The sequence below is a fragment of the Apteryx mantelli genome, chromosome Z, assembly GCF_036417845.1.
Source record: "Apteryx mantelli isolate bAptMan1 chromosome Z, bAptMan1.hap1, whole genome shotgun sequence".
Lineage (NCBI taxonomy): Eukaryota > Metazoa > Chordata > Aves > Apterygiformes > Apterygidae > Apteryx > Apteryx mantelli.
Window position 1 is genome coordinate 40,344,241 of NC_090020.1, and position 18,060 is coordinate 40,362,300.

Sequence of the window (18,060 nt, forward strand, 5' to 3'; positions counted from 1 at the left end):
CCTTAAAAATTAGAATACAATCAAAAAGATAAGTTACACTGTGTTCAAAGGATACAGATAAGCTTGAGCATTTATCCAATAGTCATTTTTGTAACTAGTACTAACATTTTGACAGCAAATCACAAAGCAAGAAAAAACACTAATAAAAAGAAACAAAACAGAGTATATCATGAAAAAACATTACTGAATGTGTTCCTAAAAAGGTTAAAATACTCTTCCATGATGATTAAGCAATGGTTTAGGGAGTGTTTTACTGAAACATACAGAAATAATTCATGAAGACAATACATTTACACAAACATTTTAGTTTTCAGAGATGAATCTATTATATGCCAATTTATGTGCTTGCCTTTTCTGCTTTGAATTAACAGCTATTACAGTTACATTACAGGTGCGCTTATTTAAATAAACTGAACTGAGTACCTTCTGTCAGATTCCTGCTAAAGGAACATGGGAAGCCTTGTACATTTTTAATATATTACATGTTAGAAGGAAGACAAATATTCCTATCAGTTTCTCCAGGATACAAGCATTCTCTTACAACATTTCCTAATAAAATAATCTGCACCTAAGTCGACATAAACAGAGCATTTAGAACTTTACTGCACACAAGTTGCTGTATAACATTATGAAATACTTGTCTTAGAAATATAAAAGGCATTCGTGCTTTTGTTTGGTTGGGTTTTTTTCATTACACTTACCCATGAAAGTTATATTGTTCACAGCAATATGTTTTCTTCACCATAATGCTCACATTTTAGAAGGAAAACACTATAAGGCAAAGAGATGTATGTAGCATTTGCAATCAACTTGGGCATTCTAATACTTCTGATACAGAATTCAAGTAAAGTACATATTAAGGGTTAATAGCATTAGTTTTCTTAAAAAGTTAAGTAGGAGCCAGCTGATTAGCTTGTTCAAAGACTCAAGATAATTTAAGATTCAGAAGTCAGACACCATGCAAAAGCACATATCAACTAAGGCAAAGAAAAACATATACAGTATAAGTGCTCTAAATTATTTGTATATTTTTTCTTGCTACATTAAGTTAAATGGTATACATTCTCTTTACGTGTACTCTGCCCATACAGTGCACCTGCCTCTTCTCCAGTTCCCAGTTTGCTTTTCTGTTCCATTTTCATTATTCTCATAAATGAGCAATCTGCTTATAAAAAAACATAAGGCATAAATAACGTGACCAATAAGTTTCAGCCAGACAGCAGGAAATACAGCTAGGATGTGCTCAAAAAATATTAAGTAACAGTACAAGGGCAAACACTCAATGAAAGCCAACTTAACAAAGCAATGTCACAGAATTGAAATGACTATTTATGTGGAAGTATGAAGAGAAAGAGAGGGCAAAGGAAGCTAAGAAAAAAGTCAGAATGCTATTACATAGTAGGAAAAGAAACTAGATCTTAATTAGAAATTAGATCTTCAGTTCATATAGATTGAAGATAAACAGTGAAATGAAACTGGAAGACCAGGAAGGAAGCACTTAAGATGCAGAACTGCCATTAGCTAAAAGAGGTTTTATCTGATGGAATTTGATAGATATTCCCAAGCACTGTAGAGAGGCTGCCTGAAAAGCAGGGAAAGGAGTGGTGAAGAATGCAAGAGAAAGTGAAGATGATAGCTAGTTACATGTTTCATTAGACGGAAAGCACACCGATACACCAAACACCTGCAGAAGAATAAAAGTGATCTAGGATTCAATTTTAGACAAGTAAAAAATTAGTGCTGACAAAAGACAACCAGGCTACTGGTCCTTCTCAATGCACTAGTTAGATCTAGACCATATTAACCCAAATTAACCCAAATCAAATTAACCCAATACCAACTTATCCACAAGATTAGGGTAACATCAGCCCAAAACACAATCCCAATTTGTAATGAAGAATCATATGAGGACACAGCATTTACTGGATACACAGAGAATGAACTACTTTTGCCAGGGCTGGTTTTATCTCAGTTGAGGTATGAATCCAAAGGCAACTCAATACCTTGGATTCACCAACACAGTCTATACTGCTTCTGATTCTGGAACTATAGTAGTTACTTCCAGCTCAGGAGGGTTTGCTCAGTGCTTCACTGCATGAAATTACCATGCCATAGTTTACCTACCCACATTATCATTTCCAAGCTTTTACACACTTGGCCTTACAACTTCAGTAGTGTTCTTTCTATGGTACAATAGGTGTTTACATACTTGCTCACTAAAGCCAAGATAAGAACTACATGAACCATTCCCTAAAGTCCTCTCCCAAAGGTTAGATGAGCATTTTGTGATATTTGAAGATGACAGACCCCTATATTCCTTGAAAGGACATTTTTACAGAATCATATTTTGCACATTGATGATTTCTACCTAAAGCTTGCTTAGTTGAGACAAGGAGATTCAGCTTAGAAAATTCAGCTTATTTGAAATGCCTGTTTTGCACTCTGCTAAATAAATTCTACACACAGAGCAACTCCATAAGTTGTAATGGAGCTCTATAGATGTGTAAGCAAAAATGATCTTGCAATTCACCAACATATTCGTAAATTAAATTCTGTATTTAAATCCATGTTGCACAGCTGTATAATCCTAAAGAATTTAACACTGAAAACTTTTTATCCTAAGAATTAGAAACATAGAAACTGTAAATGAGCATGTCTCACTTCCAAATTCCGCCATACTGTAAAAAAACTTAAGTATTCCTCACCCATCACCCATCCCCACAACAAGCAGGTGGCAATTTTTGGATGACCTGATCGTTTATGCTTGTGAGTACAGACAAAGAAAAAATATCTGAAGAACACTTCAGAAAAGCACTGCAATATTATATACAGAGTGTATAAACCACCAAGTTGAAAAATATTCAGGTTAATGTCTTCCATTCTGCTCCACTATACAATCAGTATAATCAGCAGCTTTGCTGCTATTGTTCCAAGTTCATATACCACCCAGATAGAACATGTATTATTTAATATGCAAACATATACTGCTATGAAGTAAAATAATCTTTTCCTTAATCTTCATTAGAGAAATTTTCTTTTAAATCCTCTTGACCTTTTTCTCCTAGATTCAGTATTCATAATCTAAGAGAGTATTGCAACATCAGCTATGAGCAAAAAGGATAATCACACAAGACCACAAAAAATTTGCTTGAATCTTTTTCAACTATATAATCACAACATTTGTATCAAATTTCTCCTTCAAGCATCTTGAAGACAAGTGTCAATTCTTTAGGTAACACCACTATCAAAGGTCATATATACCCACTCAGTTTCTTTCACATTTACTGGTGAAAAATCCCACATTCACTTGAAAGCCACATGGGCTGACAATTTTAAAACAACATGAAGTTTATGAAGTTTTATCATCACATGAATATTTAATTTCTTGCAGTGTCTCACTCAACAGGACATAAGAATATCCTATTCAAAGTGAGTTTTAGCAGAGTCTAATTACTGCCAGACTATTAGCAGACTTAAAATTCAAATTCTAATACAGGGAATGACACACCAGTAAAGGCTACACCTAGAAAACATTTTAGATATTTCTGGATCAGAGATCAGAGATATTTCTGGATCAGAGATGGACTGTACACATCTCTAAGTGTTAGTTAAAATTGTTTCAGTTAACACTACTAGACATTATATGCCACATAACAGACCCTACTCAACAGTAATAAAAACTTTAAAAAGATCCTATATGAGAGGGGGTTTGAAGACTAACTCATTTAAGCACCATCATTCAGACGCATCTCAGATGGCTGAGCCTGCAGCAGTACCACTATAATAGCATGCAAGTTTACATGTTTTGGGGTGTATGTCATAGTAATGTTCACTTTCAAATGTGCAAGTCACCTTTAAAATAAAAATTCACTAGCTGGTTAATTCCTTGTTAATGTTTCAGACCTACTATTAAATAAACCTATTAAGAGAGCATTAAAGCTGCTAAATAAAACATGCTAGAGTCAGGAAGTGACATAGTTAAATGAAACATGCAACCTTAACTGCTCCCTGAGGTACCATATGCATTACCATATATGGTTTAACTACAAGATCCCATATCAGTTCTAGTATCAGCATACTACCATTTTTCTCTAATTTTACAAGAAGCATACAGTAGCACAGGAGCTAGGGAGAAAAGAGTCCATGAAATAAGTAGTAAGGTGGTAAAAAACACCCCCTGGCTGAATATAAAGTACTTAAAAATTTAACCAAGTTCCTACTGTTTTCATACATGTTTTCAGTGTTCCTGCTTCCTCGAGCTTCTTGGTTCACAAACCTCCAGCCCCAAGGTCCTGTGTTTTTGGCACTTCTATTAACCCAGCAGCAGAGCTTCTCTTCACACCTTCCAAAAGTTTGCAGAGGAAGTTTCCACTGCCTCTTCCTCAGATTTCCTGGAACCTTCCTCCAACATTACACATAGCATTTATGGAATAATTCACCTAATAAGTAACCCTTGTTTCAGACAAAGAACAGTCCTGTTCAATTTTCAACATTCAACATCAAGTGTTACAAATACATGTGAACCACGCAGGCATATAGATAGAATTGTTTTTATTCAGCAAAACTCCTTAAAAGTATTTAACAGTAGAAAGACTAATTTATTTCACAACTTTGAAATCAAGCTTAGATTTTGACAGCTTCCTTACTAGGTCATCAGTACACAACTGAAAGATCTAATCAACTATTTTAAATACTGTTGCATGCCTCACTGAAAGAGTAGACTGTTCTTTTTAGGCTAGCTTTCTAGGCTAGCTTTAAGACGACTGCACCATTTTCACTCATTTTTATGTCTCCATGCAATAGGACAACAGTGAAATTTCAAATCCACAGCAAAAAGCTTCAGAATTGAAGACCACTGAAAATTTAGGACAACAGACTTATCTTCAGCAGTTTCTAATCTCCAAAAGCTTTTGTGATGGAATATGAATCAGCTCTGTTTAGTAAGATTCATCTACTTTAAATGAAAAAAAAAAAAAAATCAACTGTTGGGTAATTTCATTATTTTCAATCTCTTTATTTCAGTGAAAGAAATTTAAACCTTCACTTGATCTTCATACGACCAAAAACAACAGTAGAGTTGATATTACAACAGCTTGATATTACAAATGAACATATCCATAGCTTTATTTTTTAAGCAAACAGATGCTTGTAGTGTCAGTATCATAATACTTGGATGGTTATTTATTTTTAGCTCTAATTTTTGAGCTGGAAAAGACACTTTCATATAAGAACTCCACAATAAAGTCAAAAGCAAAAAAGTTAACTCCATAACTTAATAGGTCAAAATCAGATTAGATGCTTGATCAAGAATATTTCATGATTTACTACATTGCAGAAGTTAAAAAAGTAAACACATTAGCATTTCAGTTGAAAGTAAAGACAAAGTGAGAGCTCTGAAATTTTCAGAACATACACAGAACTTCCACAGATGCTACATACACAGGCATGTTCTTCAACAATTCAGCGAATCTCACTATTTTCTGGTATACTTTTTACCAGGCAGAGATTGAATTCAGCTTCAACTTTCTGATCTCATCAAAATACCTACAAGCATGATTCAGTCTTTCAATAAATATTAAAAATATTTTATTTTGTAAAGCAAAACTCATTTTCAAGAAAATTTGTGATGTTTCCTCTTCCTGGTTGTCTGTACCTAAATTTCTCATTACTTTATCATTTTACATTTCTTGGAAGGCATTGCCTAAATTAATCTCAACAATATGAGAACTTATTCACCTGTAACTATTCATTTTTTCATTTCATTTTTGTTCATATCAATTTCATCCACTTGACAGACAAGGGAAATTTTTTCAGAGTCTAAAGCAGTCTAATATTTTCTTTCTTTCTCTTAAGATAAAAAGAAAATACAGCTTAGTATTGACTATTTCTATCATTTTAGCACACTCCAAGATTCATCATGTTTTTAGATGTTAGTTGATTCATCTGAGGACATTTTAGTCATATCATTATATCACTCTGGCTTCAGTCAGGAAAACAACTACCTTGAAGGAATTGTAAGAGAAACATGCAAATCCTCTGAAGCAACACTACTCCCCCCAAAACAAATATTTTGCTGCAGATTTGAATGCATCCAAGAAAGAGCAATGAACATTTTCAGGTTAGCATAAGTCCTTTAGTGAAAAGTGAACTACTACATGAATGAGAAACACTGAACACAAGCAGCAAGGATGCACCCGAATCAGATCTTCAGCAAGCACCCACATACATGCCACCAAAACCCACTGCTGACTGTCCTTCCCAGCCAGCTTGTGTCTTCACGAATACTGAAGGTCGATGCCTGGACACTACACCTTACTTTAAAAGTGTATTCACTACATTTATTTCACATAGAAAAAGTATGCAATATACTACTGAGTTGGAAAATCTTCCTAGAGTTTCATCAGCAAGGAGAGAAAACTAGCAAATCAACTACAACTTTTTGATGACCTACAGATCAAACACTTCAGCAAGTTGCAGAAATACAAGATACAAGTGCTTATTTAGGAAAGCAAATACAATACTCTAATTTCAAACATAATCAACTGAAATCCCCTTATAACAGAGTATGCAGGAACTCCGCTGTGCAATTTGCCTCTCAATGCATATGGCCTCAAAACACTTCCATGTTGATTTGTGTTTTTCCCCAGCACTTAGTCTGAGGCAACTACCAGATCATAAATGCTCTTAATTTTGTTTGCATTATCAGCAATTCCAACACTATGATGTTTGCATCTCAAGTTTCTTTTTCATTACTCTTTCTGGCATTTTGATTTCAAATCCTTTCAGTTTTTCACAGATTATTCTGTTGACTTTACGACTACCTGAAACAACTACACTGTTTAGGCAGCATCCAGTCTTTTCTGCTTCCACCTTCTGTGCCGTCACACCACTCTTGATTAACGGAACAGTTTTACAAAATCTCCAGCAGCATAAATACAAAAGAAACAGAATTACACATTTTGGCATGCAAATATGAGGTTATCAACATTCCTGGTGCTGATGAATTAAAAAAATATTTATTTGTTCACTTATCCCCATTTGTAAGATTGTACCTCAATGTTGGGTAGGTAAGATGTTTTTTGTTAATTGAAAGGAAGTCTACATAGAGTCTCAGTTCACAAACACATACCGACAAGCTTCACTCACAGAAGCAGCCTCACTGAAGACTCTAGGTAACTCAGAGCAACTTGCTCATGAATAAAAATTTAGCCAGCCAAGTCTTCAAAAAAAATTATGTTTTCCTGTCTAGATGTATATCTGCCAAAAAATAAATCCCAAAATTGTTTCCTTTTTCCAGTATCAACTGCCAAACAACTAGTTCAAAGTTCTAGTATGAGCTTTCAAATCCACACTTAAATAGCTCTTTTCATAGAAAAAGTTCATCAAATTACATTACCACATAAAATCCTCCTTTAATACTCAAAACGTAGCAGAACAGATTTGATACTTTCAATTAAAATCTTGTTGCATATCAATGTGCATATATGACACATTAAACCAAATACATTAAGCCACTTAGTCAAAAACTAGCCAAAAATACACTTTGTATGCAGTTTGCATCTATTCAAACTAGTTTTAAAAGTCCATTCTAGTTTAGCTACCACAATTTTTCTTGTATCGAGGTCTAAAGTCACAGTTAAAGAAATCTGAAGGCCATAAACATTCAAACTTTAGTATCTGACCTGTACATTTAATTTGGTCATTTGAAAGACTATCTAACCAACAATAATGCAGTCTTCTCCTGCCACCCAGCTGGCAATCCTGGTCCAAATTTTGTCACATCAGAGGACACTTATGGTACTCAGGACCCTAACTCAACATAAGTTTTCCCAAAAGTATGACAGAATGGACTAATTACATAGAAGTTAAGATCCTCAAGCAATCTCTTCATCTCTGTAAACTTAAAATGAACATCAACTGCAGATATCTATTTTCTGTTCAATGATTAAACATCTATATTTTCTCACTGACCTAGAAGAAAAGTTTGGCTAATCCGCAAATCACACTTCATTACAGGCTTTCACAACAAAAATCCCACCAACTTCATTTTAGGATTCCATGTAGGTGGATGCATTTGCTTGCTTAAAAGTTTTGTGCACGCATCCTTCTTGCAGCATCAAGCCTCTTCATGCAATCATCATTTTAGAGGAACTCTGAAAACTGACTTTGCACAAAGGAGAGAAGCAACATATGAGGTGATGAAAAAAGATCTAATAGGGACAGCAAAGTTTATTTGCTAAAGAGTAGGGAAAGAAGGGTAACTGATAGTTGAGCAGCATTCCAATAACTTGTTTTCTCACTTTTCCAACTCCCTCCTCTCACTTAAACTGGCTACATGTCCACAACTGACAGAAAGCTAATGCTGAGTTTGCTGATGCTACATAATGGATGCTTCAATTTTTTTCATCAATCATTGCACTATCAGCATTTAACTCTTAGAACTGAAATGTTTAGATTAGTTTAATATATCTAAGTTAAAGTGGAACACATATCTGAAAGTTAGAAAACAACATAAGGATGACATTTCCACATTTCATCTGATATCATAGATGTATCTGAAGATAAAATTAAGCATGACTGTGAAGCACTCCAGCACTTCAAGGAAAAACATTCCCTAAAAGGCCAAAAGACACTAATTACTCTGTTTTCAGATTAGAATTTGGATAGGATAAAGTAAATAGTGTGCTTTAGCATTTCACAAATGCTAGACAAAGAGCACTTATTATGAATAGCACTTTACCAATGTACAGTGTATATCTGTTTAACTCAACTGAGTGGAACTAATTTCCCCTTACCCATCTAATTACATGATTGTATTCTACCATAAGAACTTAGAGGAGGACCAAACTCAAGTTAAATAACTAACACTGGCATTTTCAACTTGCAACTGCAATCACATCAGACATTCACTACTGTGCTAAACTCAGGGAAAAACAAGGCTGGAAAATAATGTGTCACATACTGCTGCCTGACAGATCATGATCTGAACCCATAAGACAGTTGTCTTTCACCTGTCATATTGAACATTAATCTTCTCTATGTTCTCTACTGAACATTATTCTTCTCTAATACCCCCAGAGATATGGTCCTAGCAAGTTTCACAGGCTTTGACAACACAGAACTACTGAGAGTATGTTTTAGTACCTGTGCCTCTTCATTTTCATCTTACTTCCACAACCAGTCTGTGCCCTCAACTATTCCCGAATCACTCCGTTTTTTTCCTACTGCTCTATTTTAGTCCAACAATGACTGTATAGAACTGCAGCTCAAGGTGTGCTCTGTCATAAGGCCAGTATGGTTATGTTCACTTGGATTTGGGAGGCAGGAAGCACTCCTGGGACCCCCCAGCTTTGACAACACTCCCAGTCACAGCCCTACTCACTTGTTCACTGTCCAAGTCATGTATTTCCTCCTTTTCTTGGGCAGCAAAGAAAACACTGAAATCATAAGCTGGAAAGTCACTCTGTGCTAAGTTCAGTGTCCAGCACCACAGTGATCTTTCACTACCACCTGGAACCAGTTCCAGAAAAGTTTTGCTCTGCTCGTGCAGCCTAGACTTGGACATGCTCAAGAGAGAATTTTTGTAGCGCTTCTTCCGAAATGTCAGCTCTGATATTTATAAATGGTGTTTCTCAAAGCCTTAAGACTCAACAGAATTTGGTTAAACATCAGTGGAGAGGTTGACAGGCCACCCCATTAAACTTCCAGTTCCTAACTTAATTTAACAGCACCAGAACTGATAAGTTGAGGGCTTTGTTTCCCTGCCTCTCTAAATTGGTAGAACATCCTAAGTTTATTTTAGATATTAACCAGTTTAATCTGACCTAATACTATTTTTAATTCTGAGGCAGAAACTAGTATGAAAAACTTCAGACTTAATTTGACAATGTTTTTGCTACTGAAAGTACAACCTTACAACAGATGCTAAGCATAGAAGTTCCTGCTGACTCTGTATATAAAAGTACACAGCACAAGTTAAAAACTACATCTCATGAAAATGTCTCCTTCGTAAGTTTTGCAACTAGGAATCTATCAAGGTTTTCTGACAGCAGCAATCAAACACAGAAATCATATGATACTACTATTGTAATAATTTCTAAATCTCAATTTGACAGATAACTCCCACAGCAATGAGCTCTGTCACACACTATTACCAGATACACTTGCAGCTCTTCCCTCACATGCAAAGCGCTCATCACAATGTCTACTTAAAATATCTTTATTAAAACACAACTACAGCATTATATTTTCAAAAAGGCTCGTAGAAAATGTTTTCTTCTTGCCTAAGTTTGATATGAAAAAAGCATGTAACAGATGCAAAAGAAACCTTAAACACCAAACCAGAAACACACACTTAGCTACTTGCACATTAAACACAAGATGCCTAGTGACACTAATTTTTAGAGATATTAAGCCACAATTAAGATAACTAATAACAAATTAAAGATTTTATGTAAAACATACTTAAGCCAATGACCTTCTACCAAACTGAGTGAGCTTTTTAACACAGGTCTCCCAAATCTTTTTATACAAAACTAATGCTGAACATGAAGCGATCTAGGGTAAATGAAAAGCTCTGAGAATTAAATAACCAGTATTCTACTGAAGTCAGTTTTGCCAAGGATCTAAGGTGAACTTAACCACCTTCACTGATTTTTACTTAAACCAAAATTCTAATACACTAAAATACAACAACTTTACTACATAGTGCCTACATTAAGATACTAAGTTTCTAATTTACTACTTAAGAGATTAAGACAGATTCAGACTAATCTTCAGGTTGCTCCCCAAAAGCAACAATATTAGCAAAGCTTTGGTATCTACAGGTTAGTACAGCTGCCCTACAATAACCTCAGTTCCTTGGTAATAGCCTCCATGTTTCCACAACAGTTCCAGATCTCCCTCTAACACCTTGAGCTTTCTTTTCTCAAAACACCCAGTTTATTTACACAATAAAACTATTACCTTCCTTTCTCACTCAGCTAACAGGCCAGCATGTGTTGCTGTTTACCCAGTTTATCAACTTGCAAGTTGAATAGCTGTCAAGCTACTACCACACAGAACAGATAACATTCTCCCTGCCTTTCCCAGGCTGTGGATAATTTATAGATCTCTATCTAAATACTAAATACCATACCGATTTTTATAAAGCTTGTAGGAGCATAGTATCTTGATGGAGATACAGAAGTTTAAACTTGGTTAAAACTGTTCAAGAAGTTTCAACACTTACATAGGCAACAGATGAGAACTGCAGATCAGACACACCTCATTTCTTTAAAAAAAAGGGTAAAGTTTTTGTAATAAAATTCTAAGTACAATTAACAGATTTTAGAGCTTAAAGCCAGAAAATTAACAACAAACATCAAAAAGGCATTTCTGATAGCAAGTCAAAGACATTTATCTCTTAGTTTGGTAAAAGTTTAAAGTAATTTAGACATTGTCTTCCTGTTGTCTGTTGATGAAAATCTTTCCTCTGTTAACTGTAACTTCAAGCTGCATCATTTATCCTTTCAGATTTAGACAGAGCTCAGCCTGTTGACAGAAAACATTAAATAGAAGTAAAATGTGAAACTTTCATAACTTGATACACGGAGCCATCTGCTCCTAGAATAATGTAGGAAATGAATGAGTAGCAATTGTTTGAGGCAATTTTACCTAGAAAAGGAAAGGAGGAGTGTTTTACATTGGGCTTCTTTGCTTTCAAAAGTCACTGTTTGTAAGCCACAAGTAAGAAAATAGCAGTCAGGTTTTAAGTGGAGCATGTCTCCCATGACCCTAACTGCAGTCATGTCCCTTACTGCTATTTCCACATAGTGCAGAATTTTTTGTTAAAGATTTCTGCATTTACAGATATCATCAACGTGTAAACTGACACAGACAATATCATCAGCATATGAAAATAACTATCATGATTGTAAGCTGGTGGAACTCCTGTTAAGCAACACAATATTTTTAAAGTTGCTTTATATCACATTAAGAAGCTGTTGATACATGAAATGCCATTCATACCTTTCTATATAGAAATTCAAACTGCTTTATTTAAGTCCAAATATAAAGTCCTAAAAAGGAAAACATTTAGTGCCTTAAATACAGAAAGATACTTGAGAGATTTTCCATATAACAATACAATTTTAAAATAGTACTTGCTTCTAGACTGCAAAGGTGTCATACCCTGGACTAAATTACACATTCCAGAAAAGCTGATCTACCACAGACGCTCCTACTTCTGAAGCTCAGCACATTTTTTTCTACAAAAATCCAGCCCATGCAGCCATTCAAATATAACAGATGAACATTTACTATGTAACCAGCTTCCTGAGCCCAAACACAAACTGAACCAACAAAATAGTTTTAAGGCTGCAAAACAGCCAATCTAAGTCCAAAATCATTTTAAAAAAATGTCATGAGACAATACAATGGCTCAACACAGACAGAAGGGGAAGGCTCTCCTCTCCTGCTACAGGTGCCTGCTGCTCCTACTCCTTACCAGCAGACAAATCAACTTAGTGGAGGATACAAGAGACAAATACAAAGCAAGAGAGGGGGTACAAAACTACAGCCAGGAATAGGGGCAGGGGAGGAAAGCCTGGGCAGTAGAGATCAGAATTTTCTCACTTGGCAGCAGCCAGACATTAAATCACAAACCAGCTCATGTAATTTCAAAGACTGGTGTTTCACAGTAGGTTTAAGGCCCATTTTAAAGACAGCACACTTGCTCTCAGTGAACTCCATATGCTAACTGCCACCTGAACACTGCTGTTAATTATGACTGCTTTTGTTTAAAATGATTTAGCTACTGTTATTGTATGTAGTTTACTAAATAAAGACCACCAAAATAGCATCTCAAGAATTACTCAGAGAATAAACATGCAATAAAGTGTGATAAACCACATACTTTATCAAGGAATAGGTCCTGCTTGTCAGAGAACACCTCAGGATTTTTTTTACTACTGATTGTCTTCTGTTCTTACACTCCATATTCTCATTGCCTTAATATTTGAAGATGCCATACAGGTAGTTATAGCTGTGTAATCTGGAGAAAAATCCATTTGGGGAAAAATGACATTAAAATCACTAACAGATTATATTTAAGTACAACAGCAGCTATAAAAAAGTCTTTGTATCTTAGAAATTAAACAGGCTAGTAAGCTGAAAGGGAAAATGAAGGGAAATGGGAAAGCTATCGTAATACATTAGTGATGTTCTACACGGAGTCAGATTAAGTAATCAGCCCACAGTTACAATATTTAAATACCTTATTTGTGTCTCTGTCATCTGAGTACATATTTTTGCAGAGGCAGGTCTCTGACCTGTGAGTCTCCTCCTATTCCTAACTCCATTGCACAAGGCACTGATATTAGCCATATTAATAGCAAAAAACCTGTCATCTTCCCAGACCTACAAGGTACAACTTTATGTTGTACAAAATGATCCTCTTTGAACAGCCAAAAGTAGATATTGTCTATCTTGTATTGAAAAGCTTTCATAAAATGTATATAGATTTTTTTTAAATATGTTTTTGAAGGATATCTACATCAGATAAAGAAAATCAGCAAGTGAGGGCAGCGGATGAGGACTAACTAGTGAAACGTGTCCAAATAAAAGTTCTTTAATGCAATAGCTGAGAGAAAAACAGTTCAATCAACATCTTAGGAGAATGCGCTGGTAAATACATTTGAAATACAAAAAGTGTTATATACTTATGTTTACAAATATTCTCTAAACCTTTTCTTAGAAAGAAGCCTCCTATTCAATCATTTAAGGTAATGAATATATCCTCTGTTGCACACTAGAACTAAATGTAACAGAGGTGAGATAAACCTGACCAAAAGATGTTCATCTTTTTGATGAATACAGTTGAGTATTTTATTACTTACTAAAAAAACTTTAAAACTACTGAAACAGATGTGTCAAAATCCAAAACAATCCTACAGCAGTCTGGTATTCTCACTATGCAGAAGAGTAGACTTATTAAATGATAAGTAGCTTATCTAAGGTCACAGAGAGGGACAGATGTTTTGATGACTAGCTCCAACCATAACTGTCAGCCTAGTTTTTGACAACCTTCTTACCACTCTGCTTCTCTTTATGCAACTGTGTAGCTTAAGTAAATACACACCTTTTCCTTCATCAAACTATTTCAGCTGTGGCCTGCAAATTCCAAAACCCAGGTAACAATGTCTAGGGGGCTACTCAGAAAGAAGCTCAGAAAAATAAGCCCATCATCAGCACACTTGATTTCACTTGCATTGGCTCTGCACCAGCACTGAAGTGTTAAAATGCCTTCATAGCCAGAAAATCTCCAAATTAAGGCCTCCACAAATTAAGTATGTGACAGTTAGCTAAATATTAATTTTTTTACCTTTTAACAGATTGGGGAAAAATTATATATAAGCCTCAAAACCCTTCAAAAGAATGTTAAAGGCACAAAAGCAAAGCACACAGTTGTTTTGCTTTTGCCCACTCTTCCAGGGTACATTAGTTGCTCCTTGGGGATATACCTAACCATCATACTATAGTCCCGTTTTCATCACTAAACCACCCCCATGCTTCATGATCAGTTTAAGATCATCTAATCACACTCTGCTGTTGAAAAGCATTGTCCCACTCTTCCCCTAACACAGGGTCAGCTCTGTTGCTCAACCAAGAGGCACATAGGACTGACTAAAACTTTCTTTCAGTGTTAGTTTCCAGCTGGCTTGGTGAGCTTAAACTGTGAAACTGAACCCAAAAATCCTTTGCAACAACTTTGTTCTTCCCATGGTGTGTCTGCCTTTAAGTGCATTATCATCTTTGTAGGCATTTTCAAAAAACAGTTACAAATAAAAACAAAGTTAATGAATAAGAACTAGCTATGTTTTGTTTACAACAGACTGAGAAGACTGTGTAGCTGATATGACTTCATTGATAAAAACTAGGCAAAGTTAGTACTGCTGATCAGGATCCTGTCTGTCCTTTAGTATGTTATTTTTGTAATTACAAGGTACTTGTAAAAAGTAACAGCTATTGCCACTTCTCTACTCCACACATTTCATCTATGGTCAATCTCAAAGACCTAACAAAAATAAATTCATCCTGATCATCAGGAGACTTCCTAATATTTTCTTTATTAAAGCACAATTTAACAACTGTTCAGCTTTCCAAGACAAAAGTATCTTACAAATACATACCAGTTTGGTACTTCTAACCATTAAACAACTTAGCAAAGTCATTATGGAAGCATAAACAACCCTATTTTTATAGGACATATTTGCAGGTGCAGTTGGGACACTAAGTTTTGATACATTGCATCAACAAGACTAAATATATTTATTTTTTAAAGTTATGAGACTTAAAGAGTGAAATATTACCACAAGTCAAATCAGTCTTGTTAACTGCACATAAATTAGATGACAGAATCTCTCTCTACAGTTAAATGACTTTTATAAGGAAAAAAGAATTGCAGAAAGGGTATTAAAATGAAGCAGGTTGAGTCTCCTAACCGTCCTTGTATATCTTTAGCTTGATCATGCAGAAAAAGCTACTGAAAAAGCAAAGTATTGCAGTATCAGAATTGGTATTCTAAATTTTGAATTTTATTTACATTTTATTAGCAAATACATCCACTTGATTCAAAAGTACAGTAGCAAGACAGAAGAGCTGTTTCATCAGCTGAAAGTGATTCTCCACTGAAGAATTTGTCTACCTGTTTGACAGGTTACTTCTGTATTTCAGACCAGCACAATACAATACAACTTATCTCCAAAGTAAATACTGTTTCATTTATTGAAACATCTCCATTCAAAAGAAACTAACAGAAAACAAGGATGCCAGGTCTATAGAACACATCTCTTTAAATTTAGTTAACAGAGAAATCTCATCTTTTCTCCTTGAAAAACAACTGCACTACTCATCTTAGATTACAACACCCCAACTTGACACAGGACAAAAATGTATCTACTAGGATATACCAGTTTTCAGAAAAGGGGTGAATTTACAGTGCATTTATCACTACAGTTCTTTATCACTGCAGCAGTCATAACCCAGGTGGCAAAACTTAATACACTTAACAGTGTGCTTCGCTTATGATCATGCTTAGAAACAGGCACAATAAGAGATATTTTTGCATACTCATTCATTCCAGTCCAAATATTTACATGACTGAAAAACACAAAGTGCTATTAGAACACTCTGAAGTTATAAAGCCCAAATTTTCACCTACATCAAATCACCATATTACAAGAATTTAAGGAATTTTTTCTTATTCATTCTAGTAAAAACTACACTTATAGGACATTATGTGTCTTCACCTATATTATGGCTCATCAGTTATTAAAACTGAAAAATGGAAACAATCCCATTTAAAATAAATCCTAACAATTTTGAATGCACAATTTGTAAGTGTATATTTAGTTACAAAACGCCTTACACATAACGTGCATTAGAAAAAGATCTTTTATCACGTTTAACTGCTTTTACATGCAGCACATCACTTTAATACCAATTAAGGGCTTGCCTGCAAAGTCAACAGGAAAACCCTCAAACATAAGCTTTGTAATAGTTTCACAGCAAATCACCCAGATGATTGCTCTTAAAGATTTTAATTAATTAATCTTAAAACCACTAACTTCAGTGTACATTTGTAAACTATTGTCAAAAAAACCAGCAATGCCAGCTCACCTTGTCTCCACTGTCTGCTAACCAAACCCGTACAATGTACTCCAGCAACCTACTTTTACAGAACAGAAAAACAAACTTATTCACTACAAAAACAGCTTAACTCGTGGTTAGACTAAACGTCACCAATAGCATTAAAATAAACAATTAGGCAGGAAAGGAAACAAGCAGGTAGCCTCACTCCTTCAGAAACAGCGTGTAGTTAAAGGTTTCAGAGCGATGGCTTTTGCCACACAGGAGAGAAACTACAGGAAAGTGAGGGGCCCTTCCACCGCCAGTCGTCTCCCGGCGGGGGGGCGAAGGAAGCGCTCCGCGCTCCCAGCACCGCCACAAACTCTCACGCGGGCTTTCAGCCGGCTTCACTAAGCCTCCTCACCTACCCGGCAGGCAGATCAGGCTCCCCGCTCCCTCCCGGATCCTGGCTGGAGCAGCACGGCGCGGAGCCCCCGCACACGCCACCTCCGGGAGGGTCAGGACCGCTGCCCGCCGTTCCCACCCTCACGCCTAACGCGCACCCGCCCCCCGCGCCCGGCACTCGCCCAGCACGGCAGCACCCCGCAGCCCCCTGCGAGGACGGGATGGGCCCGCCGCGGGCGCGCGGCGCTCGCTGCGCACGAGCCCTGCCAACCGTCGCCACGAGCCCCCACCTGCAACCGCCAGCCGCACACGCTCAGCCTGCCCCCGCGAAGGACCCGGGTCAGGGCGCCCACACAGGGCCACTCGCACCCCGAGCCGCGGCCGCGGTCCCTGCCCTCCTCTGCACGAAGCGGGGCTCTGCCCCCACGGGCTACCGGGGAAAGGGGGACGGGGAAAAGGCGCTGGCCTTGGCCGAAGGGGCTGCTGCGGCCACGACGCTCGACGCGCCGTGGAAGGGTGGCGGGGGACAGTTACCTCCCGGCTGTGAGAAGCAGGAGGAGCCACGGCCGCTGCGGGGGGCTGAAGGGACCCGGCTCCGCAGTGCGCTGGGGAGGGAGGCTCCGCGCTCAGCGGCAAGGACTCAAGCGTCTGACGTCCGGCCAGCAGAACCGGCGGCGAGCCCCCACCTCTCGGCACTGATCCCGCCTGATTCTGCGCCGCCGCCGTCCCCGCCTGCGGTGCGGGCTGAGAGGTGGGGCCAGACGGGCAGGGCGCAGCCGGAGAGGTGTTCCGAGTCAGAGGGGAAGCGGCGGCGGAAACGGCCCCGGCGGCGGCGGCACAGAGCGCCCGCCCCTTCCCCCTCCGCCCCCCGCGCGCCGGCAGCACGCGCGGGCGGGGCACCTCGCCCGACTGCGGAGAGGGCGCACGCGGCCGTGGGCGTGGCTTATCACGGCAGAAGAGGGGCAGGATTGGGTGAAGGCGGGAAGAAGAGGGGCTTCGATCCCAAACCATGGGCCTGCCCCTCTCGCCGTCTGCGCGGAAGATTGA

General features: G+C 37.6%; 1 protein-coding gene across 1 annotated transcript in view; it reads right to left on the minus strand.

Moving 5' to 3' along the window:
- The window catches only part of CSNK1G3 (casein kinase 1 gamma 3), an 80,399-nt gene extending 62,586 nt beyond the window's left edge, over positions 1-17,813 (minus strand). The window contains exon 1 of the mRNA XM_067315194.1: positions 17,548-17,813. The gene's annotated coding sequence lies outside the window, so the exon portion shown is untranslated. The remainder of the gene's footprint in view (positions 1-17,547) is intronic.
- Between the last annotated feature and the right edge of the window lie 247 nt (positions 17,814-18,060).